This window comes from Chrysemys picta, chromosome 3 (assembly GCF_011386835.1).
Source record: "Chrysemys picta bellii isolate R12L10 chromosome 3, ASM1138683v2, whole genome shotgun sequence".
Taxonomy (NCBI): domain Eukaryota; kingdom Metazoa; phylum Chordata; order Testudines; family Emydidae; genus Chrysemys; species Chrysemys picta.
This window is the reverse complement of record NC_088793.1, coordinates 129,829,214-129,857,130: the sequence shown is the minus strand read 5'-3', so window position 1 is coordinate 129,857,130 and position 27,917 is coordinate 129,829,214. Positions and strand designations below refer to the sequence as shown.

Below are 27,917 nucleotides of genomic sequence, written 5' to 3'. Positions count from 1 at the left end.
TCGCGTTATATCAGGGTAGAGGTGTGCTATGTGCACTAAAGAGTGAGTTCTGGCTTTAATAATGCTTACTGCAGCTGCCTACCAAATAGTAAAAATAGTAAAGCATCCTAGGAGGCTTAGGAAAACAAATACAAAAAAAGAAACAATTTAGGCTCTGATCTTACAAATGAGAATAGCAGACATGGTTCCCTGCATCTGCATGGAGCCCCACTCAGCATGTGCAGGTGCTTCACTGGGGCTCAATACAGGACTGGGGCCTCAACGATCAGTCCCCCAGCACTGACAGGCAAATGACTTTCAGCAGATAATTTATTGGAATTTCACATTTTTTTTGTTGAATAAATTACTATTTCTCTATTTACTTAGTTAAGAAGGCCAGGAAAGCAATCTGAGAGCATGTGCTTAGACTAGCCTAATGAATTTCATACATGCAAAATCACTACTTGACATCATTCCCCCAGTTATAATTACCTTCCCACCATTAATAACTCACCAACAGAGTTTATAGACTGAGAGCAAAAGATTTCATAAGGTACGTGTCACAGGGCACTTCTTCAGCTACCCGAAGAGCAGACTGCTTACAAACACACCACATGCACCTTCAACCCTGTTTCAAACCAGGACAGGCCATAACATGGGTGTATAGCAGAAGAAGCCTTTCACAGACCTTCTTTCCTTCCCCTTTACTTCCTGTTCCTCCCATTAAAATGCCTGTCATAACTATAAAGGAAAGGGTAAGAGCCCTCCTGGGTACCATACTATAATCCCTCCTGGCCAGAGACACCAAAATCCTTTTACCTGTAAAGGGTTAAGAAGCTCAGGTAACCTGGCTGACACCTGACCCAAAGGACCAATAAGGGGACAAGATACTTTAAAATCTTGGGGGGAGGCTTTTGTTTGTGCTCTTTGTTTTGGTGGTTGTTCGCTCTTGGGACTGAGAGGGACCAGACATCAATCCATGCTCTCCAAATCTTTCTGAACAAGTCTCTCATATTTCAAACTTGTAAGTAAACAGCCAGGCAAGGCATGTTAGTTTTATCTTTGTTTTCTCAACTTATAAATAAACCTTTTGCTAGAGTGTTTATCTTTGTTTGCTGTAACTTTGAACCTAAGGTTAGAGGGGGTTCCTCTGGGCTCTACGTTTGATTACCCTGTAAAGTTATTTTCCATCCTGATTTTACAGAGATGATTTTTACCTTTCTTTCTTTAATTAAAAGCCTTCTTTTTAAGAACCTGATTGATTTTTCCTTGTTCTAAGATCCAAGGGGATTGATCTGGACTCACTAGGAATTGGTGGGGGGGAAAGGGAAGGGAGGGGGGGAAATGATTAATTCCTCCTTGTTCTAAGATCCAAGGGGATTGATCTGGACTCACTAGGAATTGGTGGGGGGGAAAGGGAAGGGAGGGGGGAAATGATTAATTCCTCCTTGTTCTAAGATCCAAGGGGATTGATCTGGACTCACTAGGAATTGGTGGGGGGGAAAGGGAAGGGAGGGGGGGGAAATGATTAATTCCTCCTTGTTCTAAGATCCAAGGGGATTGATCTGGACTCACTAGGAATTGGTGGGAGGGAAGGGAAGGGAAGGGAAGGGAAGGGGGGGGGGGAATGATTAATTCCTCCTTGTTCTAAGATCCAAGGGGATTGATCTGGACTCACTAGGAATTGGTGGGGGGAAAAGGGAAGAGAGGGGGGGAAATGATTAATTCCTCCTTGTTTTAAGATCCAAGGGGTTTTGGATCAGTGTTCACCAGAGAATTGGTGGAAGAGTCTCTCAAGGCTACCCAGGGAAGGGATTTAGCACATTGGGAGTGGTGGCAGCAAAAGCAGATCTAAGCTGGTAGAGAAGCTTAGAGGTTTCCCTGCAGGTCCCTACATCTGTACTCTAAAGTTCAGAGTGGGGAAGGAATCTTGACAAAGCCAATTACCTCAAAAACTGCCACCAAGTGTCAGTCATCCAATCCCACCAGTAACAGGTTGATTGATTCCAAGTAAGCCTGCATCCTTCTCTGGGCTCCAGCAACTTCAGTGACCAGGGTGTTACAACTAGCACCCTGTCACAGTATATTGCTAGGCACTGATAGGATCCCAAACCCTCTCCACCTCTGAAGCTTAAATAATGGATGAAGAGTTATGCTGGTGTTTGACAGAAGACCGTGTGATTTGTAAAGACAAGAACAAATACCTATTTGGGCTCTTACATAATAGGTTTCATGTTCTCATATAGCACAGAAACAAACTTTGAAATGTCAGAATTTCCTGTGGAACAGAAATTCAGTTTTCCAACCCACCCTGTTCTGTGTACTTTGGGAGGAGTTCACATTAGTCCATTCATCCATTTGTAACTCTTACATTATCAGGTAATGGGAAATTTAATTTGCGTGACTATAGATTATAAACACTAAAGAGGGTTTATTTCTTCTGCTGCATTTCACTATACTGTATTTCAGAGGTTTCTCCCATTCTCTCGAGACTAAGCAGCAGGGTGTCCAAATCGGTTTGGTTTTTAGAATATCATGCTGGATATTTTATAAACATGGAGCCAGATCCTCAGCTGGCATAAATTCATGTAGTTCTATTGAACTGGTAAATCTTTCCTCCACCAGAATCTATGCTAGATTAACTTCCCCTGGAAATTCTTATTTTATATCCTTACAGTTCCCATCCCGCCCTGCCACAATATACTTTTGGTTTTAAGTTTGTTTCAAACTACTTAGTGAAATATGACTTGACTGCATCTGCTAAAACTCCAAAAGTAAACGGCTCTCTGACACAATGCTTCCATTCCGCATCTGTAATGGCATCATAAAGAACTGTTCAGAGCATATTCCAGTGAATTGCCCCCCTTCGCCCCAGCATTAAACCTGATTGTTTCCTTTGTAGCGCTAGCAATAAAGTGATCCATACATGGCATCCTGAGTACTACCCATAAAAAGAATTTAGAGCTGGTTATTGTGGGTTAAAGCTGAATGCAAAACTGCATGTTTAGATTCTCTAGCTCCCCCTGAAAGATAACATTGCACCAAGGTATGGACACCATTGGTTCAGTTCTAAAGATTGCTACATTTCAGCCTCTTACCTCCACAGCAAAATGAAATAATCTAGGATGTGTTAGATTAAATGACTTACTACAATGAATTCTGGTTCTTTGCCAGATATTAGGACCTGATTCTCCTCTCACTTATGGCAGTATAAAATAGGGGAGGGATAGCTCAGTGGTTTGAGCCTTGGCCTGCTAAACCCAGGGTTGTGACTTCAATCCTTGAGGGGGCCATTTAGGGATCTAGGGAAGAATCTGTCTGGGAATTGGTCCTGGTTTGCACAGGGGGCTGGACTAGATGACCTCCTAAGGTCCCTTCCAACCCTGATATTCTATGATTCTACTGAAGTCTAAACTGTAAACCTGGCATAGGTAAATGGAGAATCAGACCCCTACTATGTAGCTCACAAGGCTAATTTTTCTGTTTACTGAATGTGTGTGAGAGCCCTATTTAACCCCCACAGGTAATGGTAAAAGCAGCTTCCCCAACTCACCATTGAGCCTCCACGCTGCCCATTCCTTGCCTGGCCTCACTAAGACGTAGACTTAGAACGCCAGCTCCATTCAGATGGGCCAATAAATATCCATCCATGGTCTGCTGCTGCGCCCAATGAAGTCAATGGGAACAAGACTGGGTTGCTGAGGGCAATAGCTTTGGCTCTGTCAAAAGGTTGTCATAGGTTGTGTGTTAAGCTATATGCCACCAAATGGTCTTAGCATGAGGGATGGGGATAAAGGTGCTGTGTGGCAGTCTTTCATATAACTATTTTCTTTTGTGGATTTAAGCCAGAACCTAAACATTTAATTAAATATATTTCCTTGTGTTTACCATTTTAAAAACAAACAAAACCTTCATGCTGTGACCAGTGAGTTGGAAGGAACAAAAAGCCCACAGCTGATAACGCTGATGTCTTTAATTATATGTATAGCTTATTTCTAGTGGGAGAGCTGCCAATCAATATTATCAGCACCCAAACAGGATCTATCCTCCCACCACCTGTGCACAAGGATTTATGGGTAACATTATACAAACAAAGCTTAAGGAAGCACGGCTGACATTAAAACCAATACTATGTGTGTCAGCTTACATCTTATACTGTACTTTGTGCATTTATCAATCATTTGGATACAGGACTAGGAAAATATACTCCTTGTCAACTAAGCTTCAGCTTTATTTTTTAACTGATGTTCCATTTCACCTTTTTGTATTGCTGCATTTTTTTATTAACACCCCACTGCACTCCAATATCAGGACACATCTGCTGCATCTGGCAGTCCAGCGGACATACCGTAATCTATCTGAATGTACCTAACAGGTTAGGGGCAACTTTCGAAAGGTTAACTTCATACAGTATCTCTACTACTGCTTTCAACAGACCATAAACAAAGCTGTTCCACAGCTGCACCTACAGCCTGATGTGTGTAGGTTTATGTGGCATAAATCTTCAAAGCAGCACAGAGGTATTTATAGCAGCGTCACTCCCATTACGATTAAAGGGACTCACAGCTAAATCCCCAGCATATACTGCTTTGGATTGAAAATATCCCCTTATGGGAAGGATCTAATCTGTGAGCACTTACTGACATGAAGTACCTACAGGCTTGTTATTCCTGGGAAAAATATGAACCAAGAAGCAATATATTCAATTCTACTGCTCATCATTCACCAGAATCATTACAAACCTGTCACTTACTAATACTCTAACTATTAAAAAAGAATCCGCCCAATCAGCCATTCCCAGTTCATTACTAGGACCCTGCTTACAAAGGAGAGATTTGTGTGTGAAGAAGGGAAATGACACACTGTTTTCCATGCCATGGACCAGGACATTTAATTTGTCATTCATAAATAAAAGTCAATGAGGGAGTGACCCATGTAATGAGATGCTGAAAGCTTTGAGGTTAACGCCTACATTTACATGCAAAACACATGTGCCACAGGACCTATTGCTGTGAGTTAATCTCATGAGGGAATTGCATGGGGCTTTGTTCAAACACTGATTTTTAAAAATCTCAATGCAAATCACCTGGAGTAAAATCAATTGAAAATCCAGACAGCTCAGCAGTGTTTTAACTAGAACTGGGGTTTCTATCTTTTTAAGCAACAATACTAGTTAGCCAGACTTGGGGCTTGTCTACACTACAAAATTAATTTGACTTCAGTTAGGTTGACCTACAGCCACTGTAGTAGTTAAGTTGGCTATTGGTGTCCACACTACCTTCCTTCTGCCGTCGTGCACGTCCTCATCAGGAGCTCTTGCACGGTTTGAAGTGCGGCACTGACAGCTGGAGTGTGGGGGTACTGACAGCTGCGCGGGGCTCACAGCTTCCAGACCTGGGGTGACAGCCTTAGCTGTGAGCCCAGCATGGGGCTCAGTTTCACAGTAGGGAGCCTACCAGCAGTGAAATTGACATTCTTGTGTGTTTCAAAGCTGCTATTGTCTCTGCTGGGGGCTTACAGCTGGAGTTGTGAAACTGACAAGAATGTCAATTTCACTGCAGGTAGGTTCCTGTGCTGTGAAATTTGAGCTCAGCTCACAGCTCAGGTTGTCACCCCAGGGCAGGTGGGCTCCAGCAATGAGCCCCAGTGCCTGGCTGACAGCTACAGGGGGGAACACTGCTGTGAGCCTGGCATTCAAACTGTCAGCATCAGGGCAAGTGGGGCCCAGCTGTGAGCCCAGCACCCAGCTGACGGGGAGGGGGGGGAGGAAGGGAAGGTGAGCTGTCAGCCCCATTCAGGACTGACAGCCAACAGCCAATGTAAGTAACGCAGTGTTTACACCAGACACTGTGTCGCCCTAACTACACTGACATAAGTGCTATGCCTCTCATGGAGATGGAGTTATTACGGCAGTGTAGCGGGCCACTTACTTTGGCAGAAGCAGCATTGTAGTGTAGACAGTGACATAATTAGGTTGACATAAGCTGCCTTACGTCAACCTAACTCTGTAGTGTAGACCAAGCCTCAGATCTCTAAAGTACCTATCAGTGCTCCCTTTCAATTTTACATGCTCTGATGTGGGGTGGAATGTGAGACTTTCACAATAGCGAGAGACAGATTTGGAGCAGTGCAAGCACCATCATGTGTTAGAACTAGATGAGGACCTGAATCAAAAGCTCAGTTCCAAACATCCCCTAAACACTGGATTTTGCTACTGTGTAGTAAAACTGAGGAAATTCCAAACCTGGCACAGAAATCAGAGGATGAAGCTTCTCTTGGAACTCGAAGGTTGCCTACGGGGGGGGAGGGCAGAGACATTATAGGGCTCTCTCTTCTCTTGAGAGCTCATAAGTATAAAATACATTCACCCAATGCTTGAACCTCTGGCATCCTCAGCTGACGACTGAACCATCTCTGCTGTGAGCCTCTCAAACTAGTTTAAGGTCATGAGATTTTCTGTAGTTCTAAATCCACGATTTTTCCTACAGGGGAATCAAGTCAAAGATATTTGTCTAGCTAAAGAGAAGCGCATGTGTGTGCTCTCTGTTAGGGAAAGAAAAGTAATCATCTCTGCAATCAGATAAACGAACCCCACAATGGAGATGAAAGGGTTAAGGAGCAGCTCTTGGCCCAGATAACCCCACCCTGTTGCACCTGCAAAGCCTGCTCTATGTACTCTGTGTGAACGTGTGCATATTCTCCCTGTCCCTGCTCCTTTTCTCCTCCCCAATCTCTAGATGCATTTTTCATTGGGTACGCTCTCTGTTGTATTTTTGCCCTATTCTTCCCATTGGATTTTCTACCTCTCTCTGTTGCTTTTCCCATTCTCTTTCACAGAACACAAACCCAGCCATGTAGGTTGTTTGAACTTCTGAACTCACAATCCTGGAGTGGTCAAACAGGTTTGCCAATCCCTCCTATATACCATGCATGTAAACATTCTTAATCCTTTTACCACATGGAATGCACAGTGAGTCCTGCACAGCTGACTGCTTAGTCTTTCCACTAAGTCTGCTAAATGCTAAATTAATCATTCCTCAATAAGAAGAAACAGTTTTTCTTCAATGATTTTTTTAAATGTACAAGAGGTGCAATTATCAGTACAGAGGCACTGCTGCACCCAGTGAGCTGCAGCCTACGCTTTTGGCATGCACATGGTAAATCCATGGCGAAGTGTGCATGTTTACCGCAGTCACATTCCTGGGGGGAGGCTTTTGGGGAGTTGCAATTGCACAGAGAGTGGAAAACACAAATCACTGTCAAACCATAGGGTGAAGACAGAGCGGTGTCTAGAAATAGCATCCGATTCCCTCAGCAACAGAACACCACCTCTGCAACCTCTTTCCAGTGACTGTGTGCAGGAGGCATAACTGATCAGCACCTGTCATGGCGCTTCTGTCAAGAGTCTGCGGCTGCACTGCAAAGCTGTCACAGGGCCATCAGAGAGGGGGCTGGGCCATGGCGACAAGCTCATGAGGAGTGGAAATCTTACAGTACCCTCAATGACCTCTCTTATGAGGGATGGCTTGTCATTTTAAACCCACCGTCCGCTCCCTCCCACCCAATTTCAATTATGCTACATTGCTGAGATTGGAAAAGGAAATCATGTCACTCACAAAACATGCAGTTTATGCAACAGCAAGGAACATCCCCTTGAATGTTTGAGTACAGTGCTGGTGAAGGGCTCAGGACTGACAATTCTGGAGTGCCAAGAAGCACAGGATAGGCAGCACCAGGGCAAGTTTCCCCACGCTGCCCTGGCGACATGTCCCAACTCGGACTCAGACAGATCATGTCAACTGAGATTCAAATTCCATGTCCAGTCAATGTTTTCCTTCTCTGCGTAGACTGCCAACACGGTGACCAAGTAAGGCCCCAAACCCACATTGTTTGAAGCCCCCTACGCTCCTTTTGGAGTCACAATAGCAGAAACAGCAATGTCCAGCAGCTTGTAAAAGAAGGAAGCAATACACATCCCTCATTATGAGTGTCGTAGTAGTTACAGAAATAACATATGTACCAGAGCAGTGGCTCTCAACCTTTCCAGACTACTGTACCCCTTTCAGGAGTTTGATTTGTCTTGTGTACCCCCAAATTACCCCTCACTTAAAAACTACTTGCTTACAAAAAAAAAAAAAAAACACACAGACAAATGTCACAGCATGCTGTTACTGAAAAACTGCTTCCTTCCATATATTTATAAAATAAATCAATTGGAATATAAATATTGTACTTACATTTCAGTGTATAGTATACAGAGCAGTATAAACAAATCCTTGTCTGTGAAATGTTAGTTTGTACTGACTTGGCTAGTGCTTTTTATGTAACCTGTTGTAAAACTAGGGAAATATCTAGGTGAGCTGAGTACCCCCTGGAAGACCTCCGAGTACCCCCAGGGGTACGTGTACTCCTGGCTGAGAACCACTGTACTAGAGATTTCCAAGCGCTTCATGAAATAGGCACATTAAAATGAGAGATTTGAGGGAACTCCTTAAAGTGCTTAATTCAGTGACCATCTCCCAGTAGGAAGGAGAGAGGGCATTTAAGAGGCTTAAGGCAGTAGAGCCAAGAGCATGGCACACATCTTTTTTGCCCCTATAAACACGCTGAAACCCAAAGCTTCATTTCCTTTGGCCTGTGAGGGTAAGATGGCATGTGTTGTATCAGCAGTTAGACACATTTAGATTAGTACGTCTTTTATTGTAAAATATTCAGAGTGGAAATTCCATGTGTTTGGACAGTGCCTAGCACAAAAGGGAACCCTGATCCTTAGTGAGGCTAGTAATAATTAATAGTAATTTCCTTCTCTATACCCACAGGTGTAGGGCATCTGCAGATGGAAACATGTGTGACAGAAGGTCAGCACTTACTGGCTGCATCTTTCTCTTACAACTGGTAAGTACCCATTGTGTTTTTTCCAGTTTTCCCTTTGTTATTACTCAGGAGAGGACACACTTACACAGATATACTTTTCATCTTTACTAGGGATGCACCCAAACTGAACCTCTAGATCTGAATTCTGCAGAAATTCACCTCTTGATTCACACCTGAACTTTATAACTGGTGTCTGTCTCTCTATTGAGTTGAGTTAAACTTTGGAGAAATTTGGATCAAAATTTCGTGACTTGGACTCCATCTCTCAAAATTATATAAGGGTCAGGGACAACATTAATGGAATGTTAAGATGAAATTTTTAATTACACAAAAATATTGAAATTTCAGATTCAAGGTTCTGAATCTGGTATTCACAGCAAAAATACTGATTTGACTGTCCTGAACTTTTGTGAAAGTAAAATGTTCACCTTAATCATGAAAATGGTGTGGTGGCGTTTGTTTTTTTAATTGTATTTACAGTTTGGGTGTCTTAAGGGAAAATTTTTAAGATTTCTTCTTTGTTAAGGCTTGTTTACAATCTCAGTCTATACTTTAGAAAAGCATATTTACTCAGCGTGACGTGAAGTAAATATCCTGGAAGTTTTAGGATTAGGAGATATTACACCATGCAAATTCTGATCACCACCTAGAAAGCAAGCAATGTCTTTCTCTTGGGTGGTGAATGAAATCAGCTGATGCTTTCTTTGGAACTGCCTGAACAGCAGTGAATGCAAATATGCAGAGCAGGGGACTGGGAGTTTGAGCCACTGGTGGTATTTTACTCTGCTACTGACTTCCTGCATGAGTGGAGGCAAGTCCCATTTTCATCAGGGTTTCAGTTTATCCTTTTCCCAAATGAATGATAATAGGATTTGCCTCTTTCTTCCTCTTTTAGTCATCCACCTTCCTCACTTTTCTCTTCTTCTACTGCCTGGTTCTTATCCACTCCCAGACTTGTCTTCCCTAGATTTTCGATTCCTTGCTTTCTTATCCCCTCTATTCTCTATCCCCTTTCTCCCTTCCCCAACACTGCATTTTGCAAAGGCTGCCACACCTTCTTGGAAGCCTCCATTCTCTAATAAGCATCATCCCCTTAAGTGTTATTTGAGTGATGGGGAGTACAGGCAACTTAGGCTTCTACTAGTAAGAGTCAATTAATCTTGAAACTGCTGCTTCCATGGTTCTTGCTTTGAATCAAATGTTTACTCTCAGATAAATGGATGGTAAACCCAATTTGTGCTAAGTGACTAACATCCAGTGACCAGTCGGAGAAAGGATCTCCTGTGCAAACCACAGGGAATATGGACTTAGGTGCCTAAATACCCTTGAAGACTAGAGCCTAACTCCCATTGACTCAACGGAAGTTTAGTTTACTATTACCTTTGAGGATCTAGGCCCTAGATCTCATCTCTGATCTTTGTTTACAGCAGCTCAAAAACAATGCAAGGTACCAACTCCCCCTTATGTCCACAATGAGAGAGAGTGTGTGTGTGTTCCTACTTAAATATACCAGTTTTCTGAAGATTGGGGGGTTTGTGTCAAACAACCAGCAGAAAGATACACACACAACACACAAAGCAGAAGAAGTCATGAACTGCCCGTGGCTGAGCTCCATAATTGAAAGAGAAAAAAAAATTAGGAAATATCCCCATTATTTTCTGTTTCAAAGTCTACATTATACTGCATGGTAAGATAAAAGGTTTCACCCCTCTCTGCTTTTCCCACAATGGAGTATACAGCTGACTGTACCCCAAGTAAATAAACTGCACTCTGAATACAATACTAAAGAAGACATTAGTTATGAAATATTTAATGTAATTTTGATGGCTTTAAAAAAAAACATAGTAGGAGCTACTTGTGGAAGTGGATGAGGGAAAAAATGTATGTGTTTCAGTAGTTTAGTCCAATAAAACATCCTATGATAGAGAGGAGTGACAACTGATGTTGATAAACTGCAGATCTCAATTCAGTTTTGTCCAGTCTTTTGAATTTTGGTTTTTAGTGCCACTTAAAAGAATAGTATCAGGAGGTAGCCGTGTTAGTCTGTAGCCAGAAAAATAACAAGGAGTCCAGTGGCACCTTAAAGACTAACAGATTTATTTGGGCATAAGCTTTCGTGGGTAAAAAAACCTCACTTCTTCGGCCTCCTTGTTGTTTTTACTTAAAAGAATGATTTTCTCATCTGCAAGATTATTTTCTTTGATACATCTTCACTCTGTCTTAGAGCATCAAACTCATTTTAGAATTTTTCCCATTTAAAACAAACAGCTTAGGTTTATGTAAGCAGGTGAATTATTACTCCCACGGTGTAAAAAAGTTCCTTTCCTTGTTACCAGCATATATGAACTACTGTAGATCTTCTCAGAATTTTAGAACAAACGATGGTGAACGCCCCTTCCACCCTCTTAATGTGATACTTCCTTCGTCAAGTCAGTTCCCATCTATCAGAGAAGTCCAAGGTCCCAAATGCCTGTCCCCTGGAAGTAACAGCAGAATATGTTGTGGCTGTTCCAGCAAGGATAATGGAGATGCGGTGCCCCCTTGGTTCCCAGTGATGAATCCTTGCTTTTTCCCCCTCTGAGCTGCCTTTCCTTTTTTTGAAGTGGTTTTAAATATCTTTTGATCATAGAATTGAAAGTAGCCAGAGACCCAAGCTTCCCTACCCTTGTTAAACTTCCCCAGCTCAAGTCATGTGTGCAGGAATAGCCTGGCAGGGAAGTCATGGTAAATCAATATAAAAGAATACAAAGCTTCACAGGGACTGTCCTGCTTTTATGCCTTGTGGAACTAGCCCGCTAACCCTCTTCTTATAGGATAGCTGAGATTTGTGTCTTTGTGCCTTCCCCTCCTTTCTTTCAGTTGCTTAGTGGAATGTTCACAAAGAAATTTCCTGGTTAAACAACAGTTCTCTAACTTCCTGCCAATGATTTTTTTTTTAAATTGGATAATAGTCAACAAAAATAAAAAGTAAGTGCCTCACCTCAATGCCAACAGCTTGTTCACACATCTTGGATGTGGTTCCCTCCTTGTTAATAGGTAGCATTTCCCATGTCACACCAACAATGGTTTACATTTATCCTTTCAGGTCTGAATACCCCTGCTCCCATGATGTTTAGTGGGAAGTGACAACATTGCGCTCCTGGGCAGGGCCAACGCCATGGTCTTCGCAGTCTGGTATCAGCCAGTCCCAAATTTAAGAAACTAGAATATTTCCCGGGTGGGGTCAGGGAGATGCATTCTTCCCTGTGGTTCTTATGACATGCTTTATCACATCAGTGCATCTTGTTTACTCATCTCAAGCTTAAGTAATCCATTATCTCTCAGTCATGTTCTTCAGCAAGCATGAATTTTCTCTCTACAGATTTTCCTTACAGCTGTAGATCTTGAAATATCAACTCCTCCATTTGTACCCACACCTTCTACTGAAAGGTGTTACTTTACACCTTTAAAAAATATCAAAGGTGATGCCTATAAAAATGCAAATATTAGAACTGGGACAATAACCCAAACAGATGTCCATGAGTATTTCACTTAAATTTGTGCTGGTCAAGCCTGTGCCCCTTCCATATTCAGTTTCCATGAACATTTTACTCACACAAATGCATAAGGAGAGAGACAGTGATGGCTCCTACATCTCAGGAGTTTGGTGACTGTGGGTATGTCTACACTGCAGCTGGGAGGTGTAATTTCCAGCTTATGTAGATTTACATGTGCTAGCTTTGATTGAACCAGCGTGCTAAAAAGAGCAGTGTAGCCACAATGGCTCAGGCTAGCCACCTGAGTACATGCCTAGGATCTTGAGGCAAGTCTACATTACCACTTACATCAATCTAAGTTATGTCACTCAGGGGTGTTAAAAAGACACCTCCCTGAGCGACGCAAGTTACAGCAACCTAAGCACTGTCCACACCGCCTCTTGCAGAGGTGGAGTAATCATGCTGACGGGAGAGCGCTCTCCTGTCAGCATTGAGCGTCTTCACCAGATGTGCTACAGCAGTACAGCTGCATCGGTTCAGCTCCGCTGATGTAGTGCTTCTAGTGTAGACCTCCCCTTGGACAAGATTGTACTCAGTCAGTCTGAGCCACTGCAGCTACATTATTTTTAGCTGTGATTTGAGCTAATGCATTGTCATGTGTAAGATGGTCTCCACAAGCTGGAAATCACATCCCCTGGCTGCAGTGTAGACATACCCTGGAAGTGGAGCCCGGGGATGTCTGCATTTGTGTTTGCACACTTATGGTTGACTTTTCAACTAAACATAGTACACAAATTGGAGAGACAGGGCTTGCTTAAAATTTCAAACCAGACAGTGGGCAAAAACAGAATGTGGTTTATCCTGGTTTTTACATCTCATGACATTTTTTGGTCCTACACAGGATTTTTGAACACAAGGGGTTGGCAATACCGAGTGAGTCATTTTGCAATTCTATGTTTTGCTTCAGTAAGAAGCTTTCAGCGTGATTGTTCCCAGAAACAGACGTGGATTGAGCAAGAACTTCCCCTCCTTGACAAAATGGATCTGTTTTCCTTTGTGATTATTAGTTTGGCCTGTCTTTATCTTTGACATGTTTACTTTAATTGTCTTTCCAGTTTTGATTGATTCATGCGGATTAGCAGGAAACTCCAAAATACATGCACGGGAGCCTAAGTTCAATTTCTTCTTCAGTATTTTTTTTTCCCCCTTTCTCTTGAGTAACGGATTAATCTCCCTTGATATCACATTTCCAGGCATCGTTAGCAGTAATAATAGCATCACTTACACTCTCATGTATTTCTATTTCATTTGCTTAAAAGGATACCATCAACTTAGAAAAAAATATCAACACATCTGCCTGAACTTTTTTTTTTAAACCTGCTATTGTTGCAAATAACCTCTAAGGTTACCATAGCTGAAAGAGAAAAGAGAAAAAAAAATCCTGTTTTTTTTGAGAGGAAGGACAGACTCATGGCTAAGATTCTGATGTACTACTCAGGAGATCCAGGTTAAATTGTTGGCAATGCCACAGACCTCCTTTCTGACCTTGGGCAAGTCACTTAAGCCCTGATCCAGTAAAGCACATGCTTAACTTTAAGCACGTGAATGGGACTACTTGTACCCTAAAATTAAGCACCTACTTGAATGCTTTGCTGGATTGGGGCCTATGTCTCTGTGCCTATAAAGTGGGGATGCTAATCGTACTTCCCTACCTCACAGTGTTGAGGATAAACTCTTTACTTTTTACAAGGCACTCAGACCTAGAGTGATGAGATCATAAGAACCCAAACTGTCTCATTTTGTTCACTATGCGCATTAGACAGCACTTGGTTTATAATCATTTTCACTGTTTCTCTTGTGTAGTAGTCAGTTTCTTTTTTTGTTTGGGTGGGTTTTTTCCATAAAGAAACAGGGAAGAGAAAAGCATTTTAAATACTAGAATGTGATCGTAAAACCACAAAGCATGTCAGGGGATTTAATGGCAGCTGCTGACTAGATTTACCAGTTCAAGATTCACACCACAGAATCCCACTACCAGGGTCAGCTAGACCAGGAGAAGCACAGCTTGAACTGTTTCCTGCTGGAGTACAGAGTAAGGCAGGGCCCAATTCACTGTTACTCGGCACCTTGTGTAGCAAGTTACACCAGTGCACAGTGAAGGAAAGTGGTGTAAAACACTAGTAGCTGGTAGCTTTTCACACCTGCTTTCCACCAGTGTAAGTGACTACACAAGATGCAGGGTGACAGAATCAACCAGCTCCACAAGTGAAGGAGAAAGCAAGGAAAGTAAAACACCAGCACTGCTTGGAGAAATACTGGTGCTCACTTATTTTTGCTCCCCTCTTCCTCTGTCAGGGACTATAATTTTATGACTCTGAAGGAGGTTGTGTAGAGCAGGTCAGGGGGAAAAAGCCAGAAAGAAAAGTAAGAGTGACTAGAAGACCCAGCCCGAAGAGATGAGTACTACTCAGAAATCATGGTCCAAATTCTTGGCTTAGTCATCTTAATTACATGTAATTGGTTTCTCTGTAGGCTGGGTATCTTCTTTCACTTGTCTTCCCTCTCTTCTGTAGCCCCAGGATTTTTTTTTTATTTTTATTTTTAATGATCTTTCTACCTCTGCAGAGACATTTGGGACAGGATTATCCTTACAACTCAAATTTAGATGCTGATTAAATACTTCTTTGTATCCCTACATGTTTTTTAAAAACCCGTTCACGACTCACCCAGCACCAGATCAAAGGTGCATGATAAAGTGCATTTATCATATGGGCATCTCCTCCACATATGTGGTAATTTCTCTTATTTAAGCATCAGTGTGTGAAACAAGCATTTGTGTGAAACAAAAATTCACAGTCTCTGCCCCAAAGACCGTACAGTCTAAATAAGACAGACAGAGAAGAGACAGGATGTACAGGGAAGACCATAGGAATTAAAGATTAGGATAATTTTATATCTAATTTTACATAAAAAAAGTGTTAAAAGAGGATTGCAATCTTCATAAAGTCAGGCACTCAAAAGTTTGGAAATGCCAGAATTAAGGTCACAATTTGGCCTCCTTGAGTATATGCATTATGATACAGTCTGTAATTACATACTATTTTTCCCTCCTCTACACTGCCTGGGCCCAGCAGAGAAGTCACTGAGAGCACAGGAGAGACTGGCTCCCCGCTCTCAGTTCAGGTGCCCAGAGCTTCAATTGCTCAGCCCCAGACTGGAACATGCCCAGTGCAGAATATTCAGGGTATTTAGCTGATAAAATCCAAGCAGTCTTTACTGAGCAGGTGTGAGCTGCAATTTTTCAGTGGCTTATAACTTGGCCAAAAAAAATGGGTGGATTTTCACAAGGACAGCAAAAGGCACATCCCTAACACAAAGGCCACTCCCCAGCCAAATTTAAAGCCTTTGCACCAAAGCATGGGGGAGGGGAGCTAGTGCTTTTCAAAGAAAAAGGTTACCACTATTTTCATATGGACAAAACAATGTCTTTTTCCCTACCCTCATTCTCGGAAATGGCTGAATTGTTTTAGCTGAAATATAAAAAGCCCAAACAAAAAACCCCAACCCTGAGGCAGACAGCTGACATGGAAAATTTCAGCCCAAACAGTTAAAGTATAAGAAAAGTTATAAGCAACTGAAAGCAGGGTATTATAATGGGAAGTGTCAGGCAACGTTAACAACAGGTACTGCTATCACCCCCCCCCCAATAAAAGTTATATTAGTAAGTATAAAATATAAGCATTCACCTGGAAGCCAGTCTGGAGCATTCTAAGAAGCTAAGTGCTATTAGACAACAAACTAAATACTGTAGCACAGTCAGACAGTATAGAAAAAAGTCATAGCACTGATTAAAAGAAGTCAGTGGATACAGATAACTTTGAAGTAAAGGTTAGTACAATTTTGGTGTTCTTGCTTCATGCCCCATTCCAGATCAAAAATGTTGTGCTTAGGAGTTTTTCCTTCACCAGCCAGTCTCAACATAAAAGAAATGGATCCCTATCTTCGTCTTTTTTATCTTGGGAAAAAATGATGTATTAGAGCAATTGGTGATCCACTGCTTGAAGTCAGCCCATTTCAGGTCAATATCCAGCTGTCTCCCTTTGTACCAATCTTTCAAAAAGGTAGATGTGGGAAAAAAGAGCTATCAATAAGTCAAAAGGCACGTTCAGTCTGTATCCCACAATTTCAATATATATACCCACAAAATGCTATCAGATCCTTCCCCTTAATGTAGGTGACTACATTCAGATGTCTAAAAGGAACTTTTTATTGTTAAACTAAGATTTCTTTCATTGATTAAAAAGGCACACAGTCTGGTCCTTAAAAAAATACTAATGGAGAATTCAGTGCTGGTCTAGTCTAGGCAGCAGCACTAGCAGCTTCAAGGATTTATTTCATATTCATTATTTATATGCCTAAAAACCCCTCATTGCCTGCTACTGGTTTCATGACACAAAAATGCTTTATTGCACACTATTTTGGACCCACAATCTGTCCTCAAAAGCAAACTGCTCTATCAGGTTAGTGGATACAAAGTTCAAAAATCAGTGAAATGGCTTGCATCTTCCTCTCCAGAGGTTTGTGAGTAGTCTGCTTTCCCTATGCAACTCTGGAAATGCCTATCTTCCCCCATACCCCACCACCACTTTCACACCACTTCACTGGTTCATTTTGGAGCCACCATTCTTTTGGTTAATGTTCATTTGGAAGAGCCTCTCAGCAATTGTCATGAGAGGTGAAATTCACTAGCATGGGGCCTATGCATCACTTAAGCCCTATTTTGGAGGCTTACGTGGGTCTAAAGAGTATGGTTGCCAGTCCCCTAAGCAGTCATAAAATACTGAGTCAGGGCCCCCAAAGTCTTGATATTGGCTTAAAAATCATGAAATAAAAATTAGATTTGGGCTGCTTTTTATTTGTCCTCTGATTTGAGAATGTAGGATGCCCATGGGTCATTTTCAAACATTTATCTGAAAACATAAAGGCTAAAAGCTTACTGTTTTTAAATGAAAACTGGGATTCTGATGTAATCACTTGAATCTGAGCACTGGGGCAGTAAGAAAAAACCCCACCTAAATTTTCACAAGACTTGTGATAAAAATTGCAAGAGTTGACAACAGTAAGGGGCACATAAGCCTTATACTGGCCCTCTACACAAGGGAATTTTGCCCTAATGGAATAGAAAGACATCTACTTTGAGGTCAGACCAGATAAGAGCAATCTCTTCCAGCCTTGTAATCTACAAATCTACTGAGCATTTAAGAGAGACACTTTCCAGGGGCTGCGCACATGACTTCTTCGCTGTTCCCAATCCAGGGGAGCAAAAGTTATATAGACTGAATAGCCCGGTACAGCAAACACTACAGTCTGGAATCACACTGCTTCTCCAATGCTTGCATTTTACATTAAAATGCAGAATCTGTGTACTACATTTAGAAAATGCAGCAGTACAGATACAGCCACGATCCCAGATCTGAACCCACCAAAAAGGCAGAGTAAAAAATCCAAACTGGGATCTGAATCTTGCAAATGAGCCTTTACCAGTTTAATGGACCAAACTAAAACCCCAAGTTAGCAGCCATGAGCCCTGAGGCGTTTCCAATCTGAATGCTGTGGCTTCAGCCCGCCTCTAAATGCAACACAGAGGAAGATTCTGTTAGGGGAGCAGAACAGAGAAATAAATAGAAGGCTTGGCTATGCAACCAGTACTTTTAGAGATACCAGGCCAGACCTTCTGATGGTGTAAATCTGGGTAGCTCCATTGATTTCAAAAAGCAATAAAGACCAATATAATAACAATGACACAAAATCCCTTTGGGACACTCTCACCACAGAATGTATCTGTTATATAAAATGTTCTTGCATTGGTGTCTGTTACATTGGGGGTCTGTGGAGCATTTTGGTCCACAGAGACACTTTTGTCATAGTTATTATTTCTTCTGCAGTAATGCACTGAGGCCTCATTGTGCTAAGCTCTGTACACACAATGAAGAGATTACAGTCTAAATATCTGATGAAAGGCAACAGGCGGATACAAACAGAAATGGGAAGCACAAGCTACCAGAAACGCAGTAACACTATTTCCTGCTAATTATAGGCCACTACATAATTCTTCTAGGGTATCTACTTTTCTCAACTCCTCCCCTGCAAAAAAACAAAAACACTAATACTTTGCAATAGCAGCTTCATGCCTTTCTTTGTCAAGTATTTCTCTAATATAAATTCAGCCATGGTCAGCTTTGCGGATGTCCCCCACACTGAAAAGGCAGCAAACGCATGAGAAGACAGGATGAAACCACAAAGCAAGCTGAAGGGATTTTAGCAAAGCAGGCATCAGGAGCGGCCTACAGGCAGGGAAAGCAAATATACAGCACAGATGGCAATCTAACCAAGCAGCAACACCATGTTATTTTTCATCTTCATAGAATATCAGGGTTGGAAGGGACCTCAGGAGGTCATCTATTCCAACCCCCTGCTCAAAGCAGGACCAATCCCCAGATGTTTGCCCTAGATGGCCCTCTCAAGGATTGAGCTCACAACCCTGGGTTTAGCAGGCCAATGCTCAAACCACTGAGCTATCCCTCCTTTCAATGCTGTCCTCTCTGATGCAAGCAAGAACAATTGCTGCTGCACAGGTGGTGTATCATCAGTGTGGGAAGGATTAGTAGTTCTTTTCAAGCAACTGACAATGGTTAAAAGTTTGAGAATCCCGCTCTTAGATTGTTACTAAAGCTACGATTATGTCATAGAGGTCATGGAATCCATGACTTCCAGAGACCTCCATGACCTTTTCCACTTCAGCCCCAAGGCAGTGGGGCTGGAGCTCCCAGCTGGCAGCCCTGCAGCTCCCAGCTGCTGGGCAGCAGGGGGACCCCACAACTCCCAGCCCCTGTTGGGGGTAGGAGTCGCCCAGAGCTCCCAGGCACTGGGCGTGGCGGGGGGGGGGGGGAAGACTCCAGCTGCGGCGGGCTGTGGGGGCAACCTCCGACCTCTCCGCTGCCATGGGGGGACCCTGCAATTCCCAGCCACCACAGGTGGCAGGGGGAACCCCAGAGCCCCAGCAGCTGTGGGTGCAGAACCCTCCTCCCTCCCCATTTTGTCGGGGATATTTTTAATATAAGTCAGGGACAGGTCATGGGCTTCCATGATTTTTTGTTTAATGCCTGTGACCTGTCCCTGACTTTTACTAAAAATACCCGTGACAAAATCTTAGCCTTAATTGTTACTAAAGATGACACCAGACAGCAAGTCGGTTCCCAGTGATGTAGAAATAAGCTGGAGCAGATTTTGTCTTGGAAGAGGGTCATTCCTTATTACTCTCATGCATACCCATCTGCTGTCAGATGGAGAAAGCAGGATGTGGCTCACTCTAGAGCCTGTCATCACTGCTGTTCCAGTTAGCCAGGGGGAATCACGAGAGAGCTTTGAGAGAGACCTTCTTCCTCCCTTTACAGCCTAAAAGGAAGAACTTAAATCATGTGCAAGTTCGCACCATCAATGTTGCTACTGGTCACTATCTCTTCCTCAATAACCCCAACTCAGGGGAGTAAGGCACAGGGAATGAGAAGGCAGATCCCAAATGCATACAGCCCCAAGGCATTGCATTTCTTGCTTCCCAAAGGATAAGATTTGTTATACCTGGATCTTACAAATAAGACAAATAGGTGTATGTGTAGAAATCAGCCATGCTACTGAATTAATGGAGAACTTGAGTTTGTTTGGTTTTCTTTAGTGAGCCTATCAAGTGACAAACAGTCCAGCAACCCAGAAACAACTGGGAGACATGGCAACAACACTGAAAGTTTGATTTGGGATTTATCCAAAACCATACAACATATTCAACAGTATTGGGTCTTAAACCCCGCTGGTTTTCTAGGCTCAGCTCATCTGAATCTTTTGTTTTGCTTCAACATAAAAATAATTCTATTGATAATGGCCCCGTAGAACTTAATTTCAAGACTTAAGGAACAGCATCCTTCCTTCTGGAGCAGTTTAGATGTCTTCTCCTCTTTCAACCCTAGTGAACTGTGTGTTATACTGAGGAAACTGAATATGCAAAAAACCAAACAAACAAAAACCACACCACATCGTCACTCGGAAAGGGTTCTGAGCCTGGGAAAGTAAAATTAGACAAGCCAAATAAGATTATTAATTTATGTAGTCTGGCATCCTGGTTCTAGCAGTGGCCAGTATGTAACACAGCAGAAGGAAGTGATCCGGCTTCTGATCCCCCCATTCCCCAATGCATCTAGCCATTTACACAAAGGTATACATGGAAAAAGTGGTGCATCTGGAATCACCATTACAGAAAGTCAGTTTATACCCTGACATAAGACTTGATTATCTCATCTAGGGCCTAACTCAGCAAGGCCTTAAGTATGCGGGTAACTATCTGCATCTGAAAAGTTCCATTTACATCAGTGGGACTAATAACATTCTCAAAGCTCCACAGATGCTTTAAGTGTCTTGCTGAACGTGGGCCCTAGTTTGCACAGCTACAAGAGTTGTTCGTGGTCAGAAAGTTAGCCAGCACTTTTAAAAAATACAATAGTAGTATTTGATTTGACTTTCTGCAACAGTGACTTTCCACAGGTAAACTCTAAATGTATGAGTGGGATAATTTTACAGGTTTGCTTCCAGTGACAGGGGGCTGTGCTCAGTGACTCAAGAGGTACCTTCTGACCCTACAACTTATGTTCCTAAAGCTAATGCTTCAGCCAGTCACGTTTAGGGGTCAGGAAGGATTCCCACTCCTGCTCTCAGTGTACTTTGTTCCAGCCACATTCCTTTCTTTGAAACAGAGATGGCTACAACTGGAGATGGAACACCAGAGAGGGACGGCCAGTCCTCTGAGGCAATACACAAGTCTCTTTTTCAAATGCTTGGCTGCTGTGTCTTGCTCACATGCTCAGAGTTATACTGACTGTCATTTTCACAGGCAGGAAGGAATTTTTGCCCCGGGTCGGATTGGCAGAAACCTAGCAGGTTTTTTTTCCCTGTCTTCCTGTGCAGCACAAAGTGTGGGTTGCTTACTAGGATCATCTGAGTGCACCTCACTAAAACAATTCCGTGCAATTGAAGGGGCCCCAGACATTGGTGCATCACAGTCCCTCCTACTGTTGGTCTGTGGCACATAATAGTTAAAGCCCCATTAGGGCTGTAACACTTCTGCCTAATGCAGGTTATTGTGCACAGTAAAGGGTGGGGTTTAGCGGCCTGTGATATGCAGGATGTCAGACTAGATGATCAGGTGATCCCTTTTGGCCCTTAACTCTCTGAAAGACCAATCAATATTTTAAATTTGTCTTTCTTTAATTTAATCTACTTGGTATCCATCTGCCTCTGTGCCCTATGCAATAGAGATCAATCCCTCTTACAACAGCCAGCTGTTAAGTCTTGTCTGCTTTTGCTTCACAAGAAACATCATAACATAATAATCTTTTATACCAAATCTTCCTGTTCAATGCGCAACTTTTTTTTTTCCCCCCAAGTAAGGCCATATACAGTATTCTTTGCTTCAACATCTCTCGTGTATTCCTGTCTGACATGATTTTCCATCCTCACAGAGTGCCTCAGTGAACTACATTTAGAGTTGAAAGGGATAAGTTACACATGATCTACAGAGCTTATACAGTCCCCTTCTGCAGTACAGTCTAAAAGGCTGAAAGAATTCACTTCCCCTAATTGAGATCCAGGGCTGTCCTTACCCATACGCAAACCACGCAGCTGCATAGGGCACCAGGCCCTACGCAGCTGTGTGCTGCTCCAGTGGCCAGCCCGATCCCCTGAGCCAGCTGAGCCGGCCAGGAAAGCTGCCCCCACCCCTGCTCTGTCCCTCCTCTTCCTACCCCTGCTCCGCCCCAGCCCCGCCCTCACTCCATCACTTTCCCTGAGCTACATCCCGGGGACTGCAGCAGGGGTCAGGCCCAACCCCGCACTCACAGGGCGGCGGGAAGTGGAGTGACCCAGCCCCAGCCCGCTCCACCGGCTCCCAACCACACCACTGGTGAGTGCTGGGGGGCTGTTCCCCTCTGCCCCCCAAGTCCCAAGGCTGGGAGCCAGGGGAGCAGAGCCGAGCGGGTTGGGGCCAGGTCACACCACTTCCCGCCGCCCCGTGAGTGCAGGGTCAGGCCTGCCCTGCAATCACCAGGCAGCAGGAAGTTGAGCAACCTGGCCCCAACCCGCTCCATTTTGTCGGCTCATTAGGGTGACCAGATGTCCCGATTTTATAGGGACAGTCCTGATATTTGGGGCTTTTTCTTATATATGTTCCTATTATCCCCCACCCCGTCCCGATTTTTCACACTTGGGATGCAGTTTCCACCCTGCCCCCCAAGCCTGCTCCTGCCCCCCACAGACCTTGTGTGCACACACACCCCGTGCAGAGGCCTGGGGATGCCAGCCCCCCACTCAGGGGTGGACTGCATAGGACACCACAATGTCTCAGGACGGCCCTGCTGAGATCGCATTTTCTATCCTGTCAGGAACTCTCCTGCTGTGCCTCCACATTAAGAGTATTGCACATTGATTAGGAATTGTGCAAGTTCTCTTCTGCTTGGCCTGAAAACATGAAGTGTGTCTGAGAGGTTCTTTACATGAGTGAAGATCAACTCCATACTGTACTACTCATCCCTCCAGTTCTAGGCTAGAGTCATCTCCTGCTCCTTCTCTCTGATTTTCAAACCACAGCAACTTCTATGCTTGTCTTCAGGGTATAGCCTGTACAAGCAATTCCTAGGTCACAGGGTTGCCCAAAGTATGCATGGCTGCTCTCTCCCCACTCCTCACCCTGTAGCTACAAACTGATCAGCTACAGCTTTTTATTACTGGTGAATGAAAGCAATTTCTATTCAACTATCAAATAAGATACAGGAATGAACATAGTTTTGCTAAATTAAATCAATACAAATCATGTGAAATTCTATGCCACATCTGAGGAAGGAGATGTGGAAAGCCAGGAGTTGGAAGAATGCTTTAATTAATACACTATTAACATGTGCCTGCAGTTTTCCTGGTCTTCTCCTTAGGAAGCTGGCAGAGACACCACTACTGTCACAAGATATGCTAAGCAGCCATCTTAAGCTTGTTCCCCTCCCACCCACACAGAAGATCAACTGTATAACCGGGCAGGTCATATTGGGTGAGGGGAGAGAAAGTGGATCTTACACCCTGTCCTTTAAGAAATATGAAATGGGAATGATAGATTTGTCTCGGCAAGGATGCTCTCCCTGAGAAGAATGCCATGCCACAAGAAAGTAAAATGACAGATGAATGGGAGAACTATTATTTGACTTGTCCTTGCACCTACCTTTGGAGCACAGCTGTTCTCTATTTTAATGTGTTCTGCTTTGATAATACTAAAAGAGGAACAAGTTAACCACAGAAGAAACAGAATATAAGAGTACAATGGAATGTCTTTATTAGTTGGCTTTGATGCCCTGTGCCAAGAGTCCCGAACAATATTTCGGCAATCACCCCATACTCACTGGTTTCTGAATTCAGGAAGGACAGACATTACAATAGGTCTTCTCGGGGAATCCGGTTATACCCATTGTTAACATTCCTTTGAGGTGTGCTTCACACTTCTCTACTGGGGAATCCATATTTGTGCAGGATTCATTGTGTTCCTACTGAATTTGGTGGGATGTTGAGCATGGAAGGAAAAGTTTCAACTGAGTGAAGCCTCCAGCTTCTTTCAATTTTGTGCCACCTAGGCAAGTACTTTCTGTGAGCTAAGTCTATACAGACTAACTAAACTAATCAGTGATTAGTATCCTCATTAGTCTTGGCAGAGAGCTGAATGGACATGGAAAGACCACCCTCTCACACCACAAGGTGGTCCCTGTAGTTCAAGTTTGAGGCACATTGACAGGGCATTGCTGTTTCTTATACTGTTCCTGTAGTGTTCAGAGAGAGGACGTACTTCCCAGAGCTGCTCACCCACTACCTTTAAATGACCACCTCATTCACTTCAAAAGGAGATGGGGGAGGAGGGATCATTTGGTCACATGCAAGAGATCAGTCTGGGAGTAAACATGCTTCTCCTATGCAAAAGGCTACAGATATATTGTGAAGAAGAGCCCTTAATCTGCAGTGTTCACTGACTTTTGTGTATTAAATACGCTTGTCATTTTAAGAGCAGGAAATATGGTTCTTCTACCCAGTTTAAGTAATGAGCATTTTGCTGCTGAACTTGAACATGAATAATACAAAGTGGGGGAAGGGAAAAGAGTTAAATTGCATTACATTTTAATATCAGCAAGGTTGTCTTGCACTGAAATCAACACTATTAGTAATGATGGATGGAGAGAAATCTGCTTTAGGCCCAATAAAACCTTCAGAAGCACATCTTTGGATTTCATAAGATCTAGAAGATACTGAACCTTTGCTAAATAAAGCTGTGGATTATGCTAAACATAAAATCTTGTAGATCATCCTATAGACATTTCCTCTGATATCTCAACAGATGCATTCACCATCATTCTGCAATTCTGAGTCCTATTACTGTATTATTTATTATATAACAAACACACCCAGGAAAATATTGAAGAGAATTTATCCAAAAGTGAATGCAAAATTATTTCCTATCAATATTCTACACTCTGAAATAATTTTAGGGTTCATAAGTCAAATAGGCCAACTTCTCTGATGGCATAAATAGGAAAAACACCATTGAAGTCAGGGGAGTTGCACCCACATTCACAAGCAGAGAGCTATTTGGGCCACATTCTACAGCAGAATCTGGCACAGATGAATACATGATGCTCAAATATTTTTCCACCTCCTGCAGTGTATCTTTCCTGCAATTCTTGTACTGGACCTTTCTTTAGTGACTTTGCCTCACCCAGAATTCCAGATTCTTTCCAAGATTCAGACCAAAATTTCCCTCCTTATTACAAGTCTCTATGGATATGCTGCATCCTACCTCGAGGGCTTTCTCTCTACTCCCACCCTGCTCCCTCTAGCACTGGCTTCTTCTGCCTTTCCATGTGATCTCATGATCTCTGACTCTCCTCCTTTCTGCACAGTCTTCCTGTATCTCTCTGCTTAGCAAAGATTCTATTCTTTGAAATCTCAACTAAAAACCCTTTTCTTTTCTCCTTCAGCTATGTCCCATCATCCCCCCTTCAGTTACTATTTAACTCCTGTAAAACACATTGGAATACAGGATGTATGAATGACTCCATACTAACTAACTATGTTGTATTATGAGGTTCACTGGAAACTAGATGGAGGGAGCTAAACACATTTTCCTTATTCTTATTTCAAAGGAGCCAAATTCATTTTCTTTATTTGTATAACAGCAGTGCCAAGAGGAACCAATGAAGACTGAAGCCCTATTGTACGAGGCACTATGCAACATAAGAAGAGACAGCCCCCACTTTGAAAAACTTACCATCTTGTAACCTTCATCCATCCAACTGGAAGTAGGTTCATTAACCATCTACACAGATGCATCTCCCCCCCTCCTCAGCTAAGCCAACTTCAGCAAACATTCTTCAGTAAAGTTAAGAATGGAAACTAAGTTTAATGATCGCATAATCAAGGAGACAGATTGGACGTCTCAGATGTGCATAGTCAGCATTTATATTCTGCTCTGAATAATTTAATTTGAGAAGTGGACACGGCCCAATGGAATATATTTACAATGGGGTAAAGCTGCTTTAATGCACACCTATAAATAATCCTTTTCATAGTTTTTGTTTGTTTGTTTTTTGCTGCCCTTAGGTGAACTAGCAGAAAAAGTGAAATGAGAATTCTTTAAAGTAAAATCTCTAACGCTCACCAGCATGTTTTTTCAGTAGTGAGCTGCAGATGCAACTAATATTTAACTGGCTAGCTCCCAAAAGATGTGGCCAGTTCACTGCATTAATCAAAAGCTATCCTTTGCTTCCTGACATGTATATTTAGAGTGTGCTATGCTGCTGCATGAAGTCCTGATTCTCATCTACCCAGCAAAAGTGATCTTCTGCATACAGGGGTCAAGTCACATCTGACAACCACTTTGCGATAAATGAATGTTTCCTATAATCTGGCTTTTAGAAAATGTTTTCCCCCCCACCAAAAATGTAGGTTAAAGAAGACTATTTAAAGTTTGTTTAAATCTCTTCAAGGTCATTAGAAAAGCCTGAGTCAACATGACTGCTCCCTAGTAGTTCTCTCTTCTACTTGAATGTGTTCTCCAAAGATTGTAGAGCATAACACACATTAGAAAAGTGCCTTCAAAAGCAAAAGTCCAAGCAAAACCAGAGTTGTGCACTATAAACCATACTTTGTGTGTGTGTCTACTGAAAGTAGGGGGGGTGTCAATCTACATTTTCAATAGGGAAAATCTCTAGCGTATCATTTTAACTAACATCTTTGGGCATGTGCATATGGGTATATCTTATGAGGAGAACAAGTGGGCAGAGGCAAGGAGGAGAAGAAAGGCTAGCACTGACGGCAACTATTTCTTTTTTTGAACAGGACCAGTCCTATTCAACATATTCATAAATAGTCTGGAAAAAGGGGTAAACCGTGAGGTGGCAAAATTTGCAGATGATACAAAACTACTCAAGATAGTTAAGTCCCAGGCAGACTGCGAAGAGCTACGAAAGGATCTCTCAAAAATAGGTGACTGGGCAACAAAATGACAGATGAAATTCAATGCTGATAAATGCAAAGTAATGCACATTGGAAAACATAATTCCAACTATACATACAAAATGATGGGGTCTAAATTAGCTGTCAAGAAAGAGGTCTTGGAGTCATTGTGGATAGTTCTCTGAAAACATCCACTCAATGTGCAGCAGCAGTCAAAAAAGCAAACAATGTTGGGCATCATTAAGAAAGGGATAGATAATAAGACAGAAAATATAATGTTGCCTCTATATAAACCTTTGGTATGCCCACATCTTGAATTCTGCATGCAGATGTGGTCGCCCCATCTCAAAAAAGATATATTGGAATTGGAAAAGGTTCAGAAAGGGGCAACAAAAATTATTAGGGGTATGGAACGGCTTCCGCACCACCTCCACTCCGACTCCCCACAACCCAGACAAACTGGGTTATGGGGAGTACAAACAAAAATTATAACTCAAAGGGGGAGGGCGGGGTTCAGCACAAAAAGTTTGAAAATAGCTCAGGGTGCAAGGAGACAGGTAGCTAGGGGCTGTGTGTGGGTAAGGGGGTAGCATAGGGTGCAGGCAGGGGGTAACCAGGGGCTGTGTGCAGGCAGGGGGGGTAGCTAGGGGCTGTGTGCAGGCACAGGGGTAGCTCAGGGTGCAGGGAAAAGGGTAGCTAGGGGCTGTGTGCAGGCAGGGGGTAACTCAGGGTGCAGGGAGAGGGTAGCTAGGGACTGTGTGCAGGCGGGGGGGGGTAGCTCAGGGTGCAGGGAGAGCGGTAGCTAGGGGCTTTGTGCAGGTGGGATGGTAGCTCAGGGTGCAGGGAGAGCAGTAGCTAGGGGCTGTGTGCAGGCACAGGGGTACCTCAGGGTGCAGGGAGGGGGGGTAGCTAGGGGCTGTGTGCAGGCACAGGGGTAGCTCAGGGTGCAGGGAAAAGGGTAGCTAGGGGCTGTGTGCAGGCAGGGAGTAGCTCAGGGTGCAGGCA

The 27,917-nt window shown here is 43.0% G+C and overlaps 1 protein-coding gene and 1 long non-coding RNA gene across 5 annotated transcripts in view; one reads left to right on the top strand and one right to left on the bottom strand.

Moving 5' to 3' along the window:
* The window catches only part of PGBD5 (piggyBac transposable element derived 5), a 119,199-nt gene that overhangs the window by 86,136 nt on the left and 5,146 nt on the right, over positions 1–27,917 (bottom strand). The gene's annotated exons all lie outside the window — the stretch shown is intronic.
* LOC112059769 (uncharacterized) lies at positions 738–27,509 on the top strand. The gene is made up of 3 exons (XR_002889045.3): positions 738–1,003; positions 8,799–8,874; positions 25,634–27,509. It is a non-coding gene; the product is annotated as an uncharacterized LOC112059769 (long non-coding RNA).